General features: G+C 35.2%; 1 pseudogene; it reads right to left on the bottom strand.

Moving 5' to 3' along the window:
- Positions 1-9,221: 9,221 nt before the first annotated feature.
- Positions 9,222-10,598, bottom strand: LOC112414110 (serpin B6 pseudogene; annotated as a pseudogene).
- Positions 10,599-11,011: the final 413 nt, after the last annotated feature.

The following is an 11,011-nucleotide window of genomic DNA, read 5'->3' as shown; positions in this document are numbered from 1 at the left end:
GTGTTAATAATTATTCCCCTAGGAAAGAAGGCATTTTGTGTCTACATATGACCCAAATCAGCATTATGCCAGTTCATTGGAAGGAAAGAGAAAAGATTTGGCAGCTACAAAGACTGATGGCCAGTTAAACAAGTCATTAGGTGGTTGGGTCGTTTTGAAAAATAGATTTTGCTCCCCCTCGCTTGATTAATGCACAAGTCAAGGTAGAAATTTTATTCGTAAGTCATTCTGAAAGGCAAAGTGTTCACATAACTAAAAATTTTATTGAGGGGAAAGACATTTGTGCAACCATATAATGATATCCTTTTTATTGGACTATCATTAAAGAATTATATCTTATTCAGTATTGCAAATCATTCCCATAAACACTGTAATGGGAGTGAAATGTTGTTTGGTCATAGAAGAGATCTCCCATAATTTTAATATTAAATTTATTTAATGCTTAGTGTGCCATCATCTGCATTGCAAAAAGATCTTTTGCTAAGTTAAAAGCATTGTTAAAGGAGCACAAACATAATAATGAAGCTGAGTTACAGCCCAGTGCTAATAAAGGCCATGTAGGACTACATTTTAAAAGTAAATTAAATTAGGCTTAGAGAAATTATAAACATTTTGGAAAAGAAGCACTGTTTCCCTATTCAGTCTAAGATAAAAGACTTGTCACCTGAAAGACATGACATGAAAGGCATGATTTGGTGAGGAAAGGACAGATAAATGAGTTAAGAAAAAAATTAATCTAGCTAATGGTTATCTTGAAAAGTTAGAAGTAGGAAGAAGAACCTTGCAGTTGATATTGTCCTTAAGTCATGGTCACTGGAGCACAGGAATCATAGAACTAATGTAGCCACACAGATACTTAGGATTCTGTCAGGCCACATTTAATACTAAGCAAAGTTTTTACATTGACAGGATCACAGTGCTAAAACAGACTTTGGTTTCAAGCAAGACAGGCATTTCCAGATAAGTATTTTAAGACTGGGCTCCTGAAAATCTGCAGACATTACCTTTCATGAGTGTACAAGAAATAGAGATAAATCTCTCCTCCTCTGCTCTATTTCTGCTCTCAGTGACTTCCCATTGTTATCTCTGTCCAACTTAGCACCATAAAGTTGGGAGAGCGGCAAACTATGAATCAGGAAAAAGTCTAATTCAAAAGGTCAGATCATCTTTTGTAAACATAATTTCATGAGATAAATAGATGGGGCCGGAATTCTGAACTGCTGACTGAGAAGAGGTTTTTCCACTCAGGGCTCACAACTTTGATAAAGACTCTGGCCTCTAATTCCTGCTTTGTGCCTGAGGTTATCAAAATGGCCATAACAATTATGGGAAAGGGGAATTGAATATTGAATAGAAGAATAGTTTTCTCTTTTCTTTGCTTAATAAAAGGTAATATTGACTGGTGGTATCCACTTGATTCAGGCTTGTGAAAAGGTTAGAAGAGATAAGTTCAATATGGGATTTTAGGAACAAAAAGATTTTGTCTAACAACCAAAACCTGACACTGGTTCTAAGTCCATTGTAATTATTCTTTTAGTGCAAAAATTAAATGACTAAAAGTTATCTTTAGAAGATACAAATATATGTATTGATATTAATTGATTATGATTCATTAACATGTTGACATTCTTGAATTAATCATATTTGCTGACAAGTCATTTAGATTATATAAGATGTAAAGGGAACCTAAGGAGAATATAGTCACTAGACAGCTAAGATCTGGTTTCAGTAGTTTGCAAGAATGATCAGAAAATGTTCAGGATACCTGAAGATAAGTAACACTCAAAAATAAGAAGAACATATTGGATAAGAGGCTAATGAAGCACAAAATCTTAATCAGTGTAACTACTTCCCTAATATTCCACTAATTTTATCTGCTTTGAATACCTTATCTTTAGATTATTTTAGAAGATGGGATATATAATAAAATACTAAATTACATGGTTTTGGATTTATGAGCTTTAAAAAAGGATGGTGGAGGAGTTATAAATTAAGGGGCTTTGTTATATATTTTTTTTTCTAAAGTGTTCTGTATCATATAATTATGATTCATTGGTAAATCCTGAAAATAAAAGATTATTTAACAACAGATTTGCAAGACTTCCCAGTGCAAAAATCCCTGAACAAATCTCCCTAAGAGAAAATCTATGTTCTCCAATTAAAATCTTCAAGGAAAGAAAAATCCTGATATCCAAGTGTGGTCTAGTTATTTGGAAATTTTGATTATTAGAACTGTCTTTCTTCTAGCAAACTGACATCTTTTTCCTTATACATTTAAACTCTTGGTCCAAAAACTCTGTGGCCATGAAGATGAAGGTGTAATCTTTCTTCCAAGTAATAGAATTTAGATGATATAAAAGAAATTTCCCCATGAATATTCTTTAGTCTATGAAGCCTATTTTTCATATGCGTTGTACTGATTTACTTTTCAAGATGATTACTTTACCTGGACACATTTCAGTTTGTCAATGTCACAGTTTAAACTGTGATGCCTAGATTCAGTCAAAAGGAGGCATTTCATGATGGTGGTGCCTGGAAAAGCCTGAACTTACTTCCTATCATTAACATAACAAATATACAGTGACATGGATCAATTCCCTCTGAAAGGGACCTGAGAACTAGGTGAATACCTGCTCCACAACAAAGGGACCATATCGAGATGCGTTTCAACACACCCTCAACAACAGGAACATATATCAAGAATGAATCAGGTGGTATAGGCAACCACAAAGATTCTACAGACAACCAAGATCTAGGGTGGGATTGAAGGAGAAAGATCATCCTCTAAACATGGCCACTCCTTCAAGACTGAGAGAGTTAAGTTTGGTCTAATACACAGAAACATACACAGGGAGACATACAAAATGAGGAAACCATGAAATATTTCAAAATGAGGGCTTCCCTGGTGGCGCAGTGGTTGAGAGTCCGCCTGCCGATGCAGGAGACACGGGTTCGTGCCCTGGTCCGGGAAGATCCCACATGCCGCGGAGCGGCTGGGCCCGTGAGCCATGGCCTCTGAGCCTGCGCGTCCGGAGCCTGTGCTCTGCAACGGGAGAGGCCACAACAGTGAGAGGCCCGCGTACCGCGAAAAAAAAAAAAAAAAAAAGAATTCAAAATGAAAGAACAAGACAAAACTCAGAAACAGATGTTAATGCTATAGAGATAATAATCTACCTGATAAAGAATTCAAAGTAGTGGTCATAAAGATGCTCATAAAACTCAAGAGAAGAATGGATGAACATAATAAGTGCTTCAACAAAGAGAAAATAGAAGAGAGAACCATTCAGAGCTGAAGACTACAGTAACTGAAAAGAAAAATATGCTAGAGGGAATCAACAGCAATTTAGATGATACAGAGGAATAGATCAAGGATCTGGAAGACAGGTTAGTAGAAATCGCTGAATCAGAGCAGCCAAAGGGAAAAATAAAATTTTTAATGAGAATTGTTTAAGGAACTTCTCTAACAACATCAAGCATACTAATATTCACATTGTAGCAGTCACAGACAAAGAAACAGAGAAAGAAGCAGAAAACCTATTTGAAGAAATAATGACGGAAAAATTCCCTAACCTGGGGAAGAAAACAGACATCCAGATCATGGAATCAAGAGATTTTCAAAAAAGAGGATCCCAAAGAAATCTACACCAAGACATGTTATAATTAAAATATCAAAAGTTAAGTATAAAGAAAGAATTTAAAACCAGCAAGAAGAAAATAATATGTTACATATATAAGTGAACTCCCCCATAAGATAATTAGCAAATTTCTTAGCAGAAACTGTGCAGGCCAAAAGGGAGTGGAATGATGTATTCAAAGTGCTGAAGGAAAAACAAAAAAGCACTTACAACCAAGAATACACTATCTGGCAAAGTTATCATTCAGAATTGAAGGAGAGATAAAGCATTTCCCAGACAAGCAAAAACCAAAGGCCTTCATCACCACTAAACCAGCCTGACAAGAAATGTTAAAGGAACTGCTTTAAGTGGGGGAAAATGTCATAACTAGAAATAAGAAAATATATGAAAGAAAAAAATTCTAACTAGTAAAAACAAATATATACTAAAGGAAGTAGAACAACATCTCATAAAGTTAGAATGAAGAGTTAAAGAAAAAATGTAGTAAAATAACTAAAACTACAATAAGTAGTTAAAGGATGCACAAAATAAAAAAAAGTTATAAATTATGATGTAAAAAATTAAATGTGGGGGGATAGTAAAAATTTAGTGTTTTAGAATACATTTGAACTTAAGTGAGTATCAACTTAAAATACTCTGCTTTATATATAGATTGTTATATATGAACCTCATAGTAACCACAAAACCAAAGCCTATAATACATACACAAAAAGTAATGACAAAGAAATCCAAAGATAACAGTAAAGAAAATCATCAAACCCAAAGAGAAGAGACTAAAAGAAAAATAAATGAACAGAGAAGAACCACAAAAATAACCAGAAAAAGATTAACAAAATGCAATAAGTATGTCCCTATCAATAATCACTTTAAATGAAATGGGTTAATGCTCCAATCAAAAGACATAAGGTGACTTAATGCATAAAAAACAAGATTAAATAAAACCAAAAAACAAGATCTATCTATATGCTTTCCACAAGAGACTCACTTCATATCTAAAGACACATGCAGGCTGAATGTAAAGGGATGCAAAAAAAATATTTCATGCAAATGGAAGCAAAAAGAAAGCTGGGGTATTAATATTTATATCAGATAAAATAGATTTTAAAACAAAGATTGTAACAAAACACAAAGAAGGGTGTCACATAATGATAAAGGGGTCAATCCAACAAGAGGATATAACATACTTATGTATCCAACATAGGAGCATCTAAATATATAAAGTAAATATCAACAGAAATAAAGGGAGAAAAAGCATTGCAATAAGAGCATTGAGATATTATAATTGCATTAAGTAAAGCCATATTATGCAATTGTTTTATTTAATAACAACAGGACTAATTATTTTTCCCATTAAATTTATACTTAGATGTCCCATTCCAATTTGTCCAGATCCTTCTGGAGTCTACATACCATTCACGTTATTAACAAACTCTCTTATCTTTCTCTTATTGAAAGGCTTGACAAAGTAAAGCAGCAGGTTGAGGCTTTGAACTCAGACATCTGAAATAAAATTAAATATTAATATCTTAATAATTATGTAACCTGAGCTTTTGTGATTCAACTTCTTTATCTGTACAATGGGGAAAGATCTGCTTGAGTGTTTAAGTTTTTTGCCTTAGCACTCTCATTTGCATTACACTAGTCCAGGTCCTAATTTTCTCTAATTGCAACCTAACCCAGTTTAGATCAATGAAAATCAGGTGTGAAACTTTCTCTTGAACAATTTGAAGTGAACCTATGGAGTACCTAAATCAGTAGGAAATAAGCCAAGAGATAATGACCCTATATCTGCCAAAACAAATAGTAGTCCTGAGAATTAAGCCAGCACAGCAGAAATAGATAAATAAGAAGGACTCACTAGAAATATGTTTTAAGCCCCTAGATACAGGTGTATAAAGTGATTTTAATGTCTTATTTATTTTTTGTTCTAGATAACATTGGCCAATAAATTCTGTTTGTTATCTTAGCCAATTAAATTTCCTCCACTGGCAACCAAGATTTTACTTTGTGATTCATTCCACCCACTAAACTATCAGAAGTTATCATCTTCTATTCATCTCATAGAAAACTGCTTTCTCTTTATAAATATTATTTGTTTGGGACATTTATTTTAGATTTTGAAAAATATATATGTATACATACAGATACAGTTGAAATCTAATAATAAACATGCTCCTATGGAAACCACACGGAGATTAAGAATTGGAACCTCAACAATTCCTTTGCAGAATCCTCTCTACTGTATCTGTCTTATTCCTCTTCTCAAATAAACATTATTTATAATTTAGTAATAGGTTTTTATCACTAAACAATACATTATTTATTTTTATTGAATAATTTGTAGATAAACTTTCTAGAGTTTTTGAGTTAAAATTTACATATAATAAAATTCACCCATGTGGGCTTCCCTGATGGTGCATTGGTTGAGAGTCCACCTGCCGATGCAGGGGACACAGGTTAGTGCCCCGGTCTGGGAGGATCCCACATGCTGCAGAGTGGCTGGGCCCATGAGCCATGGCTGCTGAGCCTGCACGTCCGGAGCCTGTGCTCCACGACGGGAGAGGCCATAACAGTGAGAGGCCCGCGTACTGCAAAAAAAAAAAAAAAAAATTCACCCATGTTAAAGTATGGTTCTGAGTTTAGATAAATAAATCAAGTTACATCACAGTGATCACAATCAAGATTTAGAATAATTCTACCACCCCCAACATGTTTCCTCAAACTCCTCTGGAGTACACTCCTCTCCATACACTCAGCCCATTGCAAACACAAAATATTCACCATCACTGTAGTTTAACACTTTACAGACTTTTACATAAATAGAATTATATCATATTAAACTTTGAGTCTGGTTTATTTCTTATAGCATAAAATGTGTGATATCCATAGTCACTACTGTAGTTTTATAATGAGTCTTGGAATTAGGTAATGTGAGTCTTTCAACAACCTTCTAATTGTTCTTTGCCAAAATTGTATTGTAATTATATTAACTTTGCAATTTCATATAAATTTTAGAATCATGTGGTCTATTTCCATTAATTAAAATATTCTGGCACTTTGAGCTTGCTTTAAATGAACAGATATATTTGGGAGAATTGATTTCTTAACAGTATTGAATTATCCAAGTCATAAACCTGATCTACCTCTCCATTTATTTATGTCTTCTTTGATTATGTTCAACAGTATTTTGTAGTTATTAGAATGCTGACCTTGCACATATTTTACCAAACTTATGATTAAGTATTTTTGGGTATTTGGTTCTAATGATAATGGTTCTATTAACAATAATTGTTCTATTATGGTTATTAATCTATTAATTTCTTTTTATTGCAAATATACAGAAATACAATTAAATCTCATATTTAATTGTATATTGAAATTGTGTTCTACAGTATTGCAGTACTCCTTGGTAGTTCCAATATATATATTTTTAGATATTTTGGGGGATTTACTTTGAAGACAATTATGCCATCTTCAAATAGATATACTTTTTTCTTCTTTTCCAATCTATATGTTTTCATTTTGCTTTCTTGCCTTATTGCTCTAGTTAATACTTCTAGTGTGACAATGAATAGGTGTAGTAACAACAAACACATTTGCCTTCTTACATACTGGGGTAAAACATTCAACATTTTACCCATATGCAAAATGTAAAATGCAGGGTTTTTTTTCCTGCTGATGTTTTACCTCATGTTGAAGATGTTCCCATTTATTCCTATTTTGCCAAGAGTCTTACCATGAATGTGCCTTGAATTTGTCAAATGTTTATTTGCAGCTATTGCAGTAATATATATTTTTTTCTTGTTCAGATAATTGATATGGCAAATTGCCTTAACTATTTTCAAATGTGAAACCAACCTTACATTCCTGGAATAAACTCCACTTAGCCATGACATAGTTGGCTCTCCATATCTGTGGATTCCACATCCACTGATTCAACCAAACGTGGATTGATACTATTCAAAAAAATCCCAGAAGTTCCAAAGAGCAAAACTTGAATTTGTTGAATGCCAGCAACTATTTACATAGCATTTTCATTGTATTTAAAACTATTTACATAGCATTTTCATTGTATTAGGTACTATAAATAATCTAGAATGATCGATACAGGGAACATATTGGTGATTGCCAGAGGTGGGGAGTGAATGGTTGGATGAAATGGATAAAGGGGATCAAAAGGTATAAAATTCCTCACACACACTACTATATATAAAATAGACAGCCAACAAGGATCTACTGTATATCACAGGGAACTATACTCAATATTTTATAATAACTTATAAAGGAAAAGAATCTGAAAAATTGAATCACTGTGCTATACACCTGAAACTAACATGACATTGCAATTCAACTATACTTCAATAAAATAAAATTTTAAAAAAGGTATAAACTTCCAGTTGTAAGTCATGGGGGTGCAATGCATAGAAAGGTGGCTATCATTAATAATACTATATTATTGCAAGTATTATTATTGAAGTATTGCATATTTGAAAGTTGCTAAGAAAGTAGATCTTAAAAGTTTTCATCATGAGTAAAAATATGTAACCATGTGAGGTGACAGATGTTAGATATTGTAGTAATCATTTTGCAACTTTTACAAATATCAAATCATTATGTTGTACATCTGAAACTGGTAAGTTATATGTTAATTATATCTCAATTAAAATTTTTGAAAAAACAAAATGGTAACTATGTGAAGTGATGGATGTAATTTTCTTGATTGTGGTGATTATTTCACAAGGTATACATATATCAAAACATCAAGTTGTACAACTTACATATAATTTTTGTCAATTAAACCTCAATAAAGCTGGAAAAAGGAAAACTGCTTCAGTATTTATATGGTAATGAAATGGAACAAAATAACCAAGAGAATGTTGAATATGATCACACATTATCTGTGTATTTTGGCTTAAGAAATGATGTATTAATACAAGAGTGAAAATAATAGAGAAAACAGACTGACACATAAGCATTCACCTAATTATAATAAATATGAAACTTTTGCTGCAAGGTAAGGGTACACTTTTCAGGAATGGGTGCTTGTCCATATAGAAACATATGATCTTCATATTGAGCATCCATACCTCACTTCATATTGATCTTGAGCATCCATACCTCACTTCATACAGCATAAAAATTCCAGATGTGTAGTAGGTCTAAATATAATAGGTAAAATTATTCTGAATATAAAATAAAAATTATGAAGCTTTTAGAGAATTATCTTAATACACTTAGACTAGGAGATGGTTCCTTAAGTAGGACAATCATAAAAGAAGCTATAGAATTACACATTAGAGAAAACCAAATTACTTTATCAAACTACATCAAAATTAAGAACTTCTCTTTAATTAAGAACACCATTAAGGCTATGAAAAGCCAAGAGTGGAGAAGACATCTGCAAAATATATCTGAAATAGATAACCACTATTTCACGAGAACAGTGAATTTTCTTTTTTTTTTTCTCGATCAGACCCTTTATTTCTGGACTGTCGCCAAGGCCAATTTGGGTCACAGGCACGTCACGGAGTACCGGGGAAAGTGGGCCAGTAGGACCCAGCGGGGTTGCCTGCAGCTGCCGCCTCCTTATGGGGAGCTGAGCCGGCCGCAGAAGAGAAGCCCGCTGGTCTTGCTGTGCTGGATAAAGATGAAGAAAAGGTTGGGCTTCCCTGGTGGTGCGGTGGTTGAGAGTCCGCCTGCTGAGGCAGGGGACACGGGTTCGTGCCCCGGTCCAGGAAGATTCCACATGCCGCGGAGCGGCTGGGCCCGTGAGCCATGGCCGCTGAGCCTGCGTGTCCAGAGCCTGTGCTCCGCGATAGGAGAGGCCACAACAGTGAGAGGCCCAGGTAACGCAAAAAAAAAAAAAAAAAAAAAAAAAAAAAAAAAGGGGGAGGAAAAAAAAAAAAAAAAAAAAAAAAAAAAAAAAAGGGGGAGGAAAGGGTGTTCGGCTTGGAACCTGGGGGTGATTCTGACGCAGCGCAGCATCAGGACTGCGGCGGTGGCCGCGGCTGCCTCTGTGCCCTCCTCGTCGACCTCCACAAAGGTCTTGTGCGTGACCTGGGACAGGCGCAGGTCCCTCTGGGCCGACATCGCAGAGAAATCCGCCCTGGTGTCCTCGAAGGTGTCGGTCACACCCAGGGTGCGGAGGACACCCTCCATGCCGTAGCTCTTCCCCAGCTTAAACCTCGGCAGGGACACCTCCACCTCCTCCTGCATCAGGTCCGGCCTCGCCCACTCGATGAATTTCTCATAAGCAAGGTCCTTTTCCACTGTTTTCAAATCGGTGTTTTCATTGGGAAGCATGATGATCATATTGAGCTCCCTGCCGATATAGGGAAGCACCAGAATCTTCGTGAATATCTCTCCGATGTAGGTCATTTTAAAGGTGGATTTCTTGAAGATCATTTGCACAGCCTTCTCCACATTCTTGCTGACTTTGAACAGCCTTCCCTTGGTGTGCTGTTTGTTAAACTGATTCTTCCAGTTTCCTTTGAAGTAGATGGCGTTCATGAGAACCAGACAGGTCATGGGGTCCACTGAATTTGGAGACAGCAGGTCTGTAATTTTTCCTTCTGTCCTTTGGGCTACCCAGGTGTTTATGTGTTTCCTGGATTCCTCCGCAGCACTGTTAAAGTCCAGCTCTTCCGTCTCTGCTTGGTAGAATTTGCGGCAAGAATCTTTGAAAGATGGGAGGAAACCATAAGTCTTCTCTCCAAAGAGCCTGTTGATGGTTCGGAGCAAGTACTGTGTGCTGGTCCTGTTAACTTCGGTGAGAAGGTTCTGGAAACCCTGGTGGACGTCTCCACCTCCGCTGCTGCTTTTGCTTAGAGAAAGTGCCTGGGACATGTGGGCCACAGTGTTTCCCTTTGCCCCCATGAAGACCATGGCCAGGGCAGAGGGGATGCTTATGGGTGAGAAAAGCACATTTTTCTAGTTGTCTTCACCCAGGTGTTCAGAAGACATGAACCAAAGACAAATAAGTAATACATACACACACACAAAGTTGACATACGATGAATTTTCATTTTCCTACATTTATATATTTTTTCTAACAAGTGTTTTCTACTATTACAATCTTATTTGACCTAAAATATAATTATTTCCACTGTGTATAGTATAATTATTTATACTAAAATATAATTATTTTTTCTTGGCTCCTTCTTTTCCCAGTTTAATATTAGGTCTATGCTATCTTCTTCATGTGAAGTGTGGAGATTTCCTCAATCAGTGCTTTAGAATAGAATGTGTAGTATTAAATTTTTGTTAACACTTGCTACATAAAGCTACCTAGGTTTGAATTTCTTTTAGAAAAATTTGCCTCTTTACTCAGTCTTTATTATGAAACAATTAAGATTTTCTATTTTTTCCTTGCACCA

This window comes from Neophocaena asiaeorientalis, unplaced genomic scaffold, assembly GCF_003031525.2.
Source record: "Neophocaena asiaeorientalis asiaeorientalis breed wild unplaced genomic scaffold, Neophocaena_asiaeorientalis_V1.1 scaffold255, whole genome shotgun sequence".
Taxonomy (NCBI): Eukaryota; Metazoa; Chordata; class Mammalia; order Artiodactyla; family Phocoenidae; genus Neophocaena; species Neophocaena asiaeorientalis.
This window is presented reverse-complemented; position numbering and strand designations above follow the sequence as displayed.